We start from the raw sequence: 11,306 nt of genomic DNA on the forward strand, positions 1-11,306 counted from the left end.
TAATATTAATAATGTTAAACTAATTTTTTTAAACGGCCCCAGAGTGTTTTTGAAAGTCGCCATGTTAAGAACTCAAAATTCTGAGATAGTGTCTACCAAATTTGTTCATGTAGTAAATATATGTCTTTTTAAAATTTTGGCTTTATACCTTTTTTCTGCATTCTAAAACGTGCCAAGTTATGGGGTGGAGGGGGGGGGGGGGTGGGGGGAATCTGTAAAAGTAAATGACACAAATTCAATCTTTTGAACTCAACACGAAGACAGAACAGACTCAATTTTTTTTCAAACCTCAAAATAAGTAGGGGCTTACATGTTTGCATTGAAATTGGCTTGTCTCACTTTTTGATGACATTAAAAGGAAGTAAAAAAAAAAACTGTCCATTTTAAAAAAGATTTCCAAAACTTTTCTGATGAAAGAGCATACTTGATAAGTATATCAAAATTTAGGGAAATAACGCTTCTTTGAATTTAAATAACAGCATGACTATAAGTAAGGATAACATTGTGTCCAGAAAGATGCGCTACTGAACAATGTGCAAACAGGTTCAAGTGAACGACTATAACACCCCAGCGTATCCAGAGACTATCGCACTGTTCAAAACTAACGTAGGCGCCATAGCGCTCACGCGAAAACCCGAGGCACCAAATCGCACCCTGCCGGGGCGTTACGTTTAATTATATTATATCCTAATTTAACACATTCCAATTTCAAGAAAAAAATCTTAATATTTTAAGGCCTGAAATAGCTCATTAAAAAAAAACTCATTTATTGAGTAATCAAGAATAGTTGCTCCGATCGACCTTACAGCAGACGGAGTTAACATGGCTTTCGTCTATTTACAATTCTTTTTAGACAGTTTGATGCTACTTTATTACACAGCTGTTGAACACACTGCACTGACCAATGACTTAAGAACAAAGCTAAATTCGGCTTCAATATTACAGCCTTAGGGGTCGTCCATTTATGACGTCTACACGGAGGGGGAAGGGGCTGAAAAAAATCAACTGGTGTGGACGTCCACATGTTGAATTTTACATCCAAGCGCTTTTATTTTAAAACAAAACTCGTATCCTGCATGTAATAGGTACAATTAAGACGAGAGTGTATTGTTCTCACCCAAACTTTCTCGAATATTCTTATATAACACTACGGAGGATGCAACTGGAGTTATTTTCATGATATTTAATCCATTTTTAAATACTATAATTTTTAAAAATATAATAGAAATATAATAGAATCTCGTAGAAGAAATTATTGCGCCCCGACTGAACGGCAAACAATATGTGTATAGTAGTGCGGAATATTAATAGGGGTGTCAAACTGATTTTTTAAAACGTACCCAGAGCTTTTTTGAAAGTTGCAATGTCAAGAACTCATGATTCTAAGATAGTGTGCACTAAATTTGTTCATATATCTCAAGTAGTAAAAAAAAAGTTACGACGTTTTAAAAAATTGGGTTTTAACTTTTTTTTCCAACATCCTAAAAAGTGCCATGTTTGAGAGGTTATATCTGTAAAAGTATGTCACTAACAACATCTTTTGAACTCAACTCAAACACACATACAGAGAGAACTGACTCAAATTTTTTAAAACCTCAAAAATAAGTACATCATTTAAATTAATTGCATTGAAATTGGCTTTTCTCACTTATTGAAAAGAGAAGTAAAAATAAAAAACACAAATTTTGTACATTTTTAAAACATCACCAAAAAATGTCTGATGAAAGAACATACTTGATAAGTATATAAAAAAAAAATATTTAAAATGTATGGGAACAACGCTTCTTTGAATGTAAGTTACATGTATGCCTATAATTAGGTAGTCCAAACTGAAATTAACTATTGATTGCAGACTTCTGTAATGAGTATGTCCTGAAAGAACTTTTAATTGTAAGCTCTATGACACAAATTTTGTAAACACATCTCAATAAATAAAAAAATTCATAAAAAACGTTTTAATAACAAGCTTTTATGTAATAATGCACTAAAAAGTAGAAAATAAATTATAGACTCCTATTTAAATAACTATAAAGAAAAGCGTGGGTGTCTTCCTAAACATTAGTAAAGGTATCCAATCTAATATATAAAGCTCAATTCTGTATGTAATAAGTTTGTCGTTGACATACTTCAATGGATTTAAGTGTTAGAAAACTAAAGTCCTTATGGTCTAAATTTATGAGTTAAAAAATTAATATTGAAAGTTTTGGGAAATAATTTTCATTTATCAAACTGAAAGTAATAATTTTCGACAATGTTCATTAAACACAAGTTTAAAAAAAATATCATCTTTTACAAAAATTCTAATTATGTCTTTATTTAGTCCTATAACACTTACTTCCCTTTGATAAATTAGGAAAACACAATTACTTCCCTTTATAAAACCATTACATTAGTGGAAAAGAATTTACTTTTTAACACGTTTTTCTTAACTCAGCTTCGCGTTTGTTTGTTTGTTTGTTGTTAAAATTGACATCGAAAATTAGCCCACTTCTGAATGCTCTAGAGACCTGAAATTTGGCATGCATGCTACTTTCGCCTAACAATTTCAGATGCAATCATAAAAACTAGCAATTAGTGACCGTAATTAGCTTAATTTAATTACGCCCCAAGGACCATAAAATTGAGGACATGATTTCTAAAGATACCGACAAGACTGGAGCCTTATTGACACAGTTACTTCGGCCCCAATCGATGTGAGCGCGCTGGCCGTGATCGTATAGTGGTTAGTACTTCGCGTTGTGTCCGCGACAACCCAGGTTCGAATCCTGGTCGCTCAAGATTTTTAGTCCGTGTATTTATAAACACTTTTTTAAAAACCACGTTTTTCATGTGTAGCAACGGACTAAAAAGGAGAAAATAAAATACTTAAAAAAAAACTTTTTAAAAAACCACGTTTTTTTATGTGTAGCAACGGACTAAAAAGGAGAACGGACACGGTAACACATTGTTAACGGTGACACGGTTGGTACGCTGGGCATGCTAAAATACACATAAACACGTTTTTCCTTAACTCAGCTTCGCGTTTATTTGTTTGTTTATGGGAGATTTGATCACGTGATTCGTGAGTAGATCTCCACGCCAGCAACGTAAATTACACCCTTTCTCTGTTTAAAGCGTATCGGTCGCTCAAGATTTTTTTAGTCCGTGTATTTAAAAACACTTAGTCAAGTCATACTTAATCAAGTGATTAGATAAAGTAGAAAATAAACTATATAAAAAACTTTTTAAAAACCACGTTTTTCATGTGTAGCAACGGACTAAAAAGGAGAAAATAAAATACTTAAAAAAAAACTTTAAAAAAAACCACGTTTTTCTTGTGGACTAAAAAGTAGAAAATAACTATTTACATACATTTGATGACAAAAAACGTGGGTCGGGCAGATGGGTCGGGAAATTTGATGGTGAACGTACCCACGTTTTTTGTCATCAAATGTATGTAAATAGTTATTTTCTACTTTTTAGTCCACAAGAAAAACGTGGTTTTTTAAAAAGTTTTTTTTAAAGTATTTTATTAACACGTTTTTCTTAACTCAGCTTCGCGTTTGTGGGTTTGTTGTTAAAATTGACATCGAAAATTAGCCCACTTCTGATTGCTCTAGAGACCTGAAATTTGGCATGCATGCTACTTTCGCCTAACAATTTCAGATGCAATCATAAAAACTAGCAATTAGTGACCGTAATTAGCTTAATTTAATTACGCCCCAAGGACCATAAAATTGAGGACATGATTTCTAAAGATACCGACAAGACTGGAGCCTTATTGACACAGTTACTTCGGCCCCAATCGATGTGAGCGCGCTGGCCGTGATCGTATAGTGGTTAGTACTTCGCGTTGTGGCCGCGACAACCCAGGTTCGAATCCTGGTCGCTCAAGATTTTTAGTCCGTGTATTTATAAACACTTTTTTAAAAACCACGTTTTTCATGTGTAGCAACGGACTAAAAAGGAGAAAATAAAATACTTAAAAAAAACTTTTTAAAAAACCACGTTTTTCTTGTGGACTAAAAAGTAGAAAATAACTATTTACATACATTTGATGACAAAAAACGTGGGTCGGGCAGATGGGTCGGGAAATTTGATGGTGAACGTACCCACGTTTTTTGTCATCAAATGTATGTAAATAGTTATTTTCTACTTTTTAGTCCACAAGAAAAACGTGGTTTTTTAAAATGTTTTTTTTAAGTATTTTATTATTACTTAGTTTTGGTGTTGGGAAAAAAAAATAATTACATAATTAGCGGGGATTGATCAAGTGCAAATGTTGTAGGTATTTTACGGATAAGCTTGGAGTATTATAATTGTTCATTAAATTGAAACAGGCGCGTTCGTTTAAGTGAGTGCAAAAGACTGAATAAGTTGGGGTACTATAGTCGTTTATTAAGCTAAAACAGGCGATTCCGCCCCGGGCTAGACTGTGAGCACTTTGCGTTTATGTTAGCGTTAGTGTTTTCTTTGTGTTTAGGTTGGGTTTGCGTTAGTGGTTGCGTTTTGATTTGGTTCGTTTTTGTTCTTTCTTTTTTCGTGTTTGTGTTTTTTCTTTGGGTTTGTATTTGTGTATTTGGTTGGTTTTGCGTTTGGATTTGGTTTGTTTTCGTTTGCTTTTTCGTTTTTTTTTGTGTTGTTATTGGTTGGTATTGGTGGTTGTGGTTGTGGTTGGGTTTGTTGTTAGGTTTTTGTTTTCGTTTGCTTTTTGTTTGTTTTTTCTTTGTGTTTGTATTGGTGTTTGTGGTTGTGGTTGGGTTTGTTGTTAGGTTTTTGTTTTCGTTTGTATTTGTAATTGTGTTAGCGTTAAGTTTGCGTTTTGTTGTTTTGGTTTTGGTTGGTTGTGGTTTGGGTGGGCAATGCCGGGTTTATGATGATTACTAAACACACAGGCGATGGTCTTTAACAGAAAGGTTTTTCACAGAAGCCAGAGCAGGGCCTGGCCGGGACGGCTAGTAGATACTAAAGTGACCCACGCTTTTCTTTATAGTTATTTAAATAGTAGTGTATAATTTATTTTCTAAAAGTTTAAGTAAACAAAAATCATGTCTATATTCCGAGTTCCATCCCACGTTATATATGAATATACGAGAAAGTTTAGGGGAGATCACTCCCGGTTTATTTTGTTAAATTGTAAGGGCATCCTTTATATTTATATGAGAATACTTAAGAATAAAAATGCCCGTATAGTTTTTTATACACTGTAAGGACACCCTAAAAATTAGCATCAACATATCGTTTTTGCTACATGGTAGTGATATCATTCAGAATAATTGTGCCCATATTGATTTTTATGAATAGGAGGGGCATGCTTTAAGTGGTGTTAAAGTTAAAATATTGTAATTCTGTAATTGTAAGTAAGTGGGGGCATATGCAGAGCTAGTTTTATTCCAGTTAATAGTAGAGCTATCTGTAGAGTTATTGAGTCCATATTAATGTAATGAAATGTGGGGCTGTGGTGGGGGCTTTTAGGCCATGGAAGCCGTTAGTGGATTATCCCCCACCTGAACTGGACTCTTCTTGTATTAGTCTTATATTTATAACGAGCCTGCCCGCGGCATAACATACGCCGCTATTTAGTTGTTTCTAATTTTCAATAATTCATAATTTGTGAATTCGACAGTACCAACGCTGACACTGAAAATATTTCTTTAAAACACTATAAGTAGCTCGATAAGGACCATAACCCCCCCCCCCCCCCCCCCCCACTTCCTTCCCCCCCCCTCCCCCCTACGTTTAAAATCGTTGGCTCTGCTTGTAAACATTTAGAGTGAACACAGCTCACTAAAACCATGTAGGGGTGGGGAGGTAGGGAGAGCGTTTGCAGCTTGTTTTCTAACGGCTCGAAGAGGAGAATTATATATATAGATGTTGGTTTTGAGTGATGTCCCTTGTATTGCAGTCTCGTGACTTCCTCTTCCTGTTCCGTCATGATGGCTGATTAAAGATTTATATATAAACAGCATGGTTTCTGTCGTCAGTGTTTCAATGTATAACAGTCTTCGTGTCTTGACCCACGTGCCAACTTTGAACCGAATCTGTCAGTTAGTGCCTATGACGACAGATAGACAGTCAGAGGAAGCAAGTTAAATAAAAGGTTGTAATAAATCAACCGGGAGTTAAACTTTCTAGAATATGCTTATATAACACTAGGGGGAATGGCAACTCGGGATATAGACAATATTTTAAACCATTTTTAATTACTTAAACTTTTAAAAATAGAATAGAATCTCGTAGAAAAAAGAATTGCAAACCTAGTGAATGCCAAATAAAATGTGCATAATAGTGCGGGATATTATTAGTACTTAATAAATTCACAAACGTTTTTTTTTTATAAATCGGAAATAGCGTAAATTACTACTTCCGGTCGACGGAAATTAGTCAAAATTTGAGAGAAGGCAGAGAATTAGATCTTTTACTTATATGTGAAATTTCATTTATCTATCTGAAAAGTACTCAAGTTAGAGGCTTTAAAAAAATTCTAAGTAGAAAAAGTTCCACTTCCGGTTATCGGAAATCGCTCAAAAGTTGATGCGGATCTACGATTTTGATATACTACTTAATATGAAATTTCATCAACTTAGCTGTAACGGTACTCAAGTTATCGTGTTTACAGACACACACACATACACAGACACACAGACATACGGAGAAGATTGCAAAACTATGTTTTTCCGACTCAGGGAGGTGTAAAACGTCGAGATTTGCAAAAATCTGGATTTTTTTTGCACGATTACAAGACTTTCTTTATACTTCGTAAATACGAGAAAGTAACAAAGTAAAGAATTCTCTTTAGACACAGTGATCTTTTGGGCAGATGTAGTAGATTTCTTATGCATCTAGACCTCAGCATATTAAAGGAAGGTGTGGTCAGCACTAGACCTCGGCATATGAAGGGAAGGTGTGGTCAGCACTAGACCTCGACATATTAGAGGAAGGTGTGGTCAGTACTAGACCTCAGCATATCAAGGGAAGGTGTGGTCAGCACTAGACCTCAGCATATAAGAGGAAGGTATGGTCAGCACTAGACCTCGACATATGAAGGGAAGGTGTGGTCAGCACTAGACCTCGGCATATGAAGGGATGGTGTGGTCAGCACTAGACCTCGACATATGAAGGGAAGGTGTGGTCAGCACTAGACCTCGGCATATGAAGGGAAGGTGTGGTCAGCACTAGACCTCGGCATATAAAGGGAAGGTGTGGTCAGCACTAGACCTCGACATATGAAGGGAAGGTGTGGTCAGCACTAGACCTCGACATATGAAGGGAAGGTGTGGTCAGCACTAGACCTCGGCATATGAAGGGAAGGTGTGGTCAGCACTAGACCTCGGCATATAAAGGGAAGGTGTGGTCAGCACTAGACCTCGACATATGAAGGGAAGGTGTGGTCAGCACTAGACCTCGACATATGAAGGGAAGGTGTGGTCAGCACTAGACCTCGACATATGAAGGGGAGGTGTGGTCAGCACTAGACCTCGGCATATCAAGGGAAGGTGTGGTCACCACTAGACCTCGGTATATGAAGGGAAGGTGTGGTCAGCACTAGACCTCGGCATATGAAGGGAAGGTGTGGTCAGCACTAGACCTCGGCATATGAAGGGAAGGTGTGGTCAGCACTAGACATCAGCATATTAAAGGAAGGTGTGGTCAGCACTAGACCTCGACATATGAAGGGAAGGTGTGGTCAGCACTAGACCTCGACATATGAAGGGAAGGTGTGGTCAGCTCTAGACCTCGACATATCAAGGGAAGGTGTGGTCAGCACTAGACCTCGACATATGAAGGGAAGGTGTGGTCAGCACTAGACCTCGACATAGAGGAAGGTGTGGTCAGTACTAGACCTCAGCATATCAAGGGAAGGTGTGGTCAGCACTAGACCTCAGCATATTAGAGGAAGGTATGGTCAGCACTAGACCTCAGCATATCAAGGGAAGGTGTGGTCAGCACTAGACCTCAGCATATCAAGGGAAGGTGTGGTCAGCACTAGACCTCAGCATATTAGAGGAAGGTATGGTCAGCACTAGACCTCAGCATATGAAGGGAAGGTGTGGTCAGCACTAGACCTCGACATATTAGAGGAAGGTGTGGTCAGTACTAGACCTCAGCATATCAAGGGAAGGTGTGGTCAGCACTAGACCTCAGCATATGAAGGGAAGGTGTGGTCAGCACTAGACCTCGACATATTAGAGGAAGGTGTGGTCAGTACTAGACCTCAGCATATCAAGGGAAGGTGTGGTCAGCACTAGACCTCGGCATATGAAGGGAAGGTGTGGTCAGCACTAGACCTCGACATAGAGGAAGGTGTGGTCAGTACTAGACCTCAGCATATCAAGGGAAGGTGTGGTCAGCACTAGACCTCAGCATATTAGAGGAAGGTATGGTCAGCACTAGACCTCGGCATATCAAGGGAAGGTGTGGTCAGCACTAGACCTCGACATATGAAGGGAAGGTGTGGTCAGCACTAGACCTCGACATATGAAGGAAAGGTGTGGTCAGCACTAGACCTCGGCATATGAAGGGAAGGTGTGGTCAGCACTAGACCTCGGCATATGAAGGGAAGGTGTGGTCAGCACTAGACCTCAGCATATTAGAGGAAGGTATGGTCAGCACTAGACCTCGACATATGAAGGGAAGGTGTGGTCAGCACTAGACCTCGGCATATGACGGGAAGGTGTGGTCAGCACTAGACCTCGACATATTAGAGGAAGGTGTGGTCAGTACTAGACCTCAGCATATCAAGGGAAGGTGTGGTCAGCACTAGACCTCGGCATATGAAGGGAAGGTGTGGTCAGCACTAGACCTCGACATAGAGAAAGGTGTGGTCAGTACTAGACCTCAGCATATCAAGGGAAGGTGTGGTCAGCACTAGACCTCAGCATATTAGAGGAAGGTATGGTCAGCACTAGACCTCGGCATATCAAGGGAAGGTGTGGTCAGCACTAGACCTCGACATATGAAGGGAAGGTGTGGTCAGCACTAGACCTCGACATATGAAGGAAAGGTGTGGTCAGCACTAGACCTCGGCATATGAAGGGAAGGTGTGGTCAGCACTAGACCTCGACATATGAAGGGAAGGTGTGGTCAGCACTAGACCTCGGCATATGAAGGGAAGGTGTGGTCAGCACTAGACCTCGGCATATGAAGGGAAGGTGTGGTCAGCACTAGACCTCGACATATGAAGGGAAGGTGTGGTCAGCACTAGACCTCGACATAGAGGAAGGTGTGGTCAGTACTAGACCTCAGCATATCAAGGGAAGGTGTGGTCAGCACTAGACCTCGGCATATGAAGGGAAGGTGTGGTCAGCACTAGACCTCAGCATATTAAAGGAAGGTGTGGTCACCACTAGACCTCGGCATATCAAGGGAAGGTGTGGTCAACACTAGACCTCGGCATATGAAGGGAAGGTGTGGTCAGCACTAGACCTCGGCATATCAAGGGAAGGTGTGGTCAGCACTAGACCTCAGCATATTAAAGGAAGGTATGGTCAGTACTAGACCTCGGCATATGAAGGGAAGGTGTGGTCAGCACTAGACCTCGGCATATGAAGGGAAGGTGTGGTCAGTACTAGACCTCGGCATATGAAGGGAAGGTGTGGTCAGCACTAGACCTCGGCATATGAAGGGAAGGTGTGGTCAGCACTAGACCTCAGCATATTAAAGGAAGGTGTGGTCAGCACTAGACCTCGGCATATGAAGGGAAGGTGTGGTCAGCACTAGACCTCGGCATATGAAGGGAAGGTGTGGTCAGCACTAGACCTCGGCATATCAAGGGAAGGTGTGGTCAGCACTAGACCTCAGCATATTAAAGGAAGGTGTGGTCAGTACTAGACCTCGGCATATGAAGGGAAGGTGTGGTCAGCACTAGACCTCGACATATGAAGGGAAGGTGTGGTCAGCACTAGACCTCGACATATGAAGGGAAGGTGTGGTCAGCACTAGACCTCGACATATGAAGGGAAGGTGTGGTCAGCACTAGACCTCGACATATGAAGGGAAGGTGTGGTCAGCACTAGACCTCGACATATGAAGGGAAGGTGTGGTCAGCACTAGACCTCGACATCTGAAGGGAAGGTGTGGTCAGCACTAGACCTCAGCATATTAAAGGAAGGTGTGGTCAGCACTAGACCTCGACATATGAAGGGAAGGTGTGGTCAGCACTAGACCTCGACATATGAAGGGAAGGTGTGGTCAGCACTAGACCTCGACATATGAAGGGAAGGTGTGGTCAGCACTAGACCTCGACATATGAAGGGAAGGTGTGGTCAGCACTAGACCTCGACATATGAAGGGAAGGTGTGGTCAGCACTAGACCTCGGCATATCAAGGGAAGGTGTGGTCAGCACTAGACCTCAGCATATTAAAGGAAGGTGTGGTCACCACTAGACCTCGGCATATCAAGGGAAGGTGTGGTCAGCACTAGACCTCAGCATATTAAAGGAAGGTGTGGTCAGCAGTCAGCACTAGACCTCGACATATGAAGGGAAGGTGTGGTCAGCACTAGACCTCGACATATGAAGGGAAGGTGTGGTCAGCACTAGACCTCGGCATATGAAGGGAAGGTGTGGTCAGCACTAGACCTCAGCATATTAGAGGAAGGTGTGGTCAGCACTAGACCTCGGCATATGAAGGGAAGGTGTGGTCAGCACTAGACCTCGACATATGAAGGGAAGGTGTGGTCAGTACTAGACCTCAGCATATCAAGGGAAGGTGTGGTCAGCACTAGACCTCAGCATATTAAAGGAAGGTGTGTTCAGCACTAGACCTCAGCATATGAAGGGAAGGTGTGGTCAGCACTAGACCTCAGCATATGAAGGGAAGGTGTGGTCAGCACTAGACCTCGGCATATTAAAGGAAGGTGTGGTCAGCAGTCAGCACTAGACCTCGACATATGAAGGGAAGGTGTGGTCAGCACTAGACCTCGACATATGAAGGGAAGGTGTGGTCAGCACTAGACCTCGGCATATGAAGGGAAGGTGTGGTCAGCACTAGACCTCAGCATATTAGAGGAAGGTGTGGTCAGCACTAGACCTCGGCATATGAAGGGAAGGTGTGGTCAGCACTAGACCTCGACATATGAAGGGAAGGTGTGGTCAGCACTAGACCTCGACATATGAAGGGAAGGTGTGGTCAGCACTAGACCTCGACATATGAAGGGAAGGTGTGGTCAGCACTAGACCTCAGCATATTAAAGGAAGGTGTGGTCAGCACTAGACCTCGACATATGAAGGGAAGGTGTGGTCAGCACTAGACCTTAGCATATTAAAGGAAGGTGTGGTCAGCACTAGACCTCAGCATATTAAAGGAAGGTGTGGTCAGCACTAGAC

This window comes from Physella acuta, unplaced genomic scaffold (genome assembly GCF_028476545.2).
Source record: "Physella acuta isolate Inbredline_101_S28 unplaced genomic scaffold, ASM2847654v3 ptg001167l, whole genome shotgun sequence".
Lineage (NCBI taxonomy): Eukaryota > Metazoa > Mollusca > Gastropoda > Physidae > Physella > Physella acuta.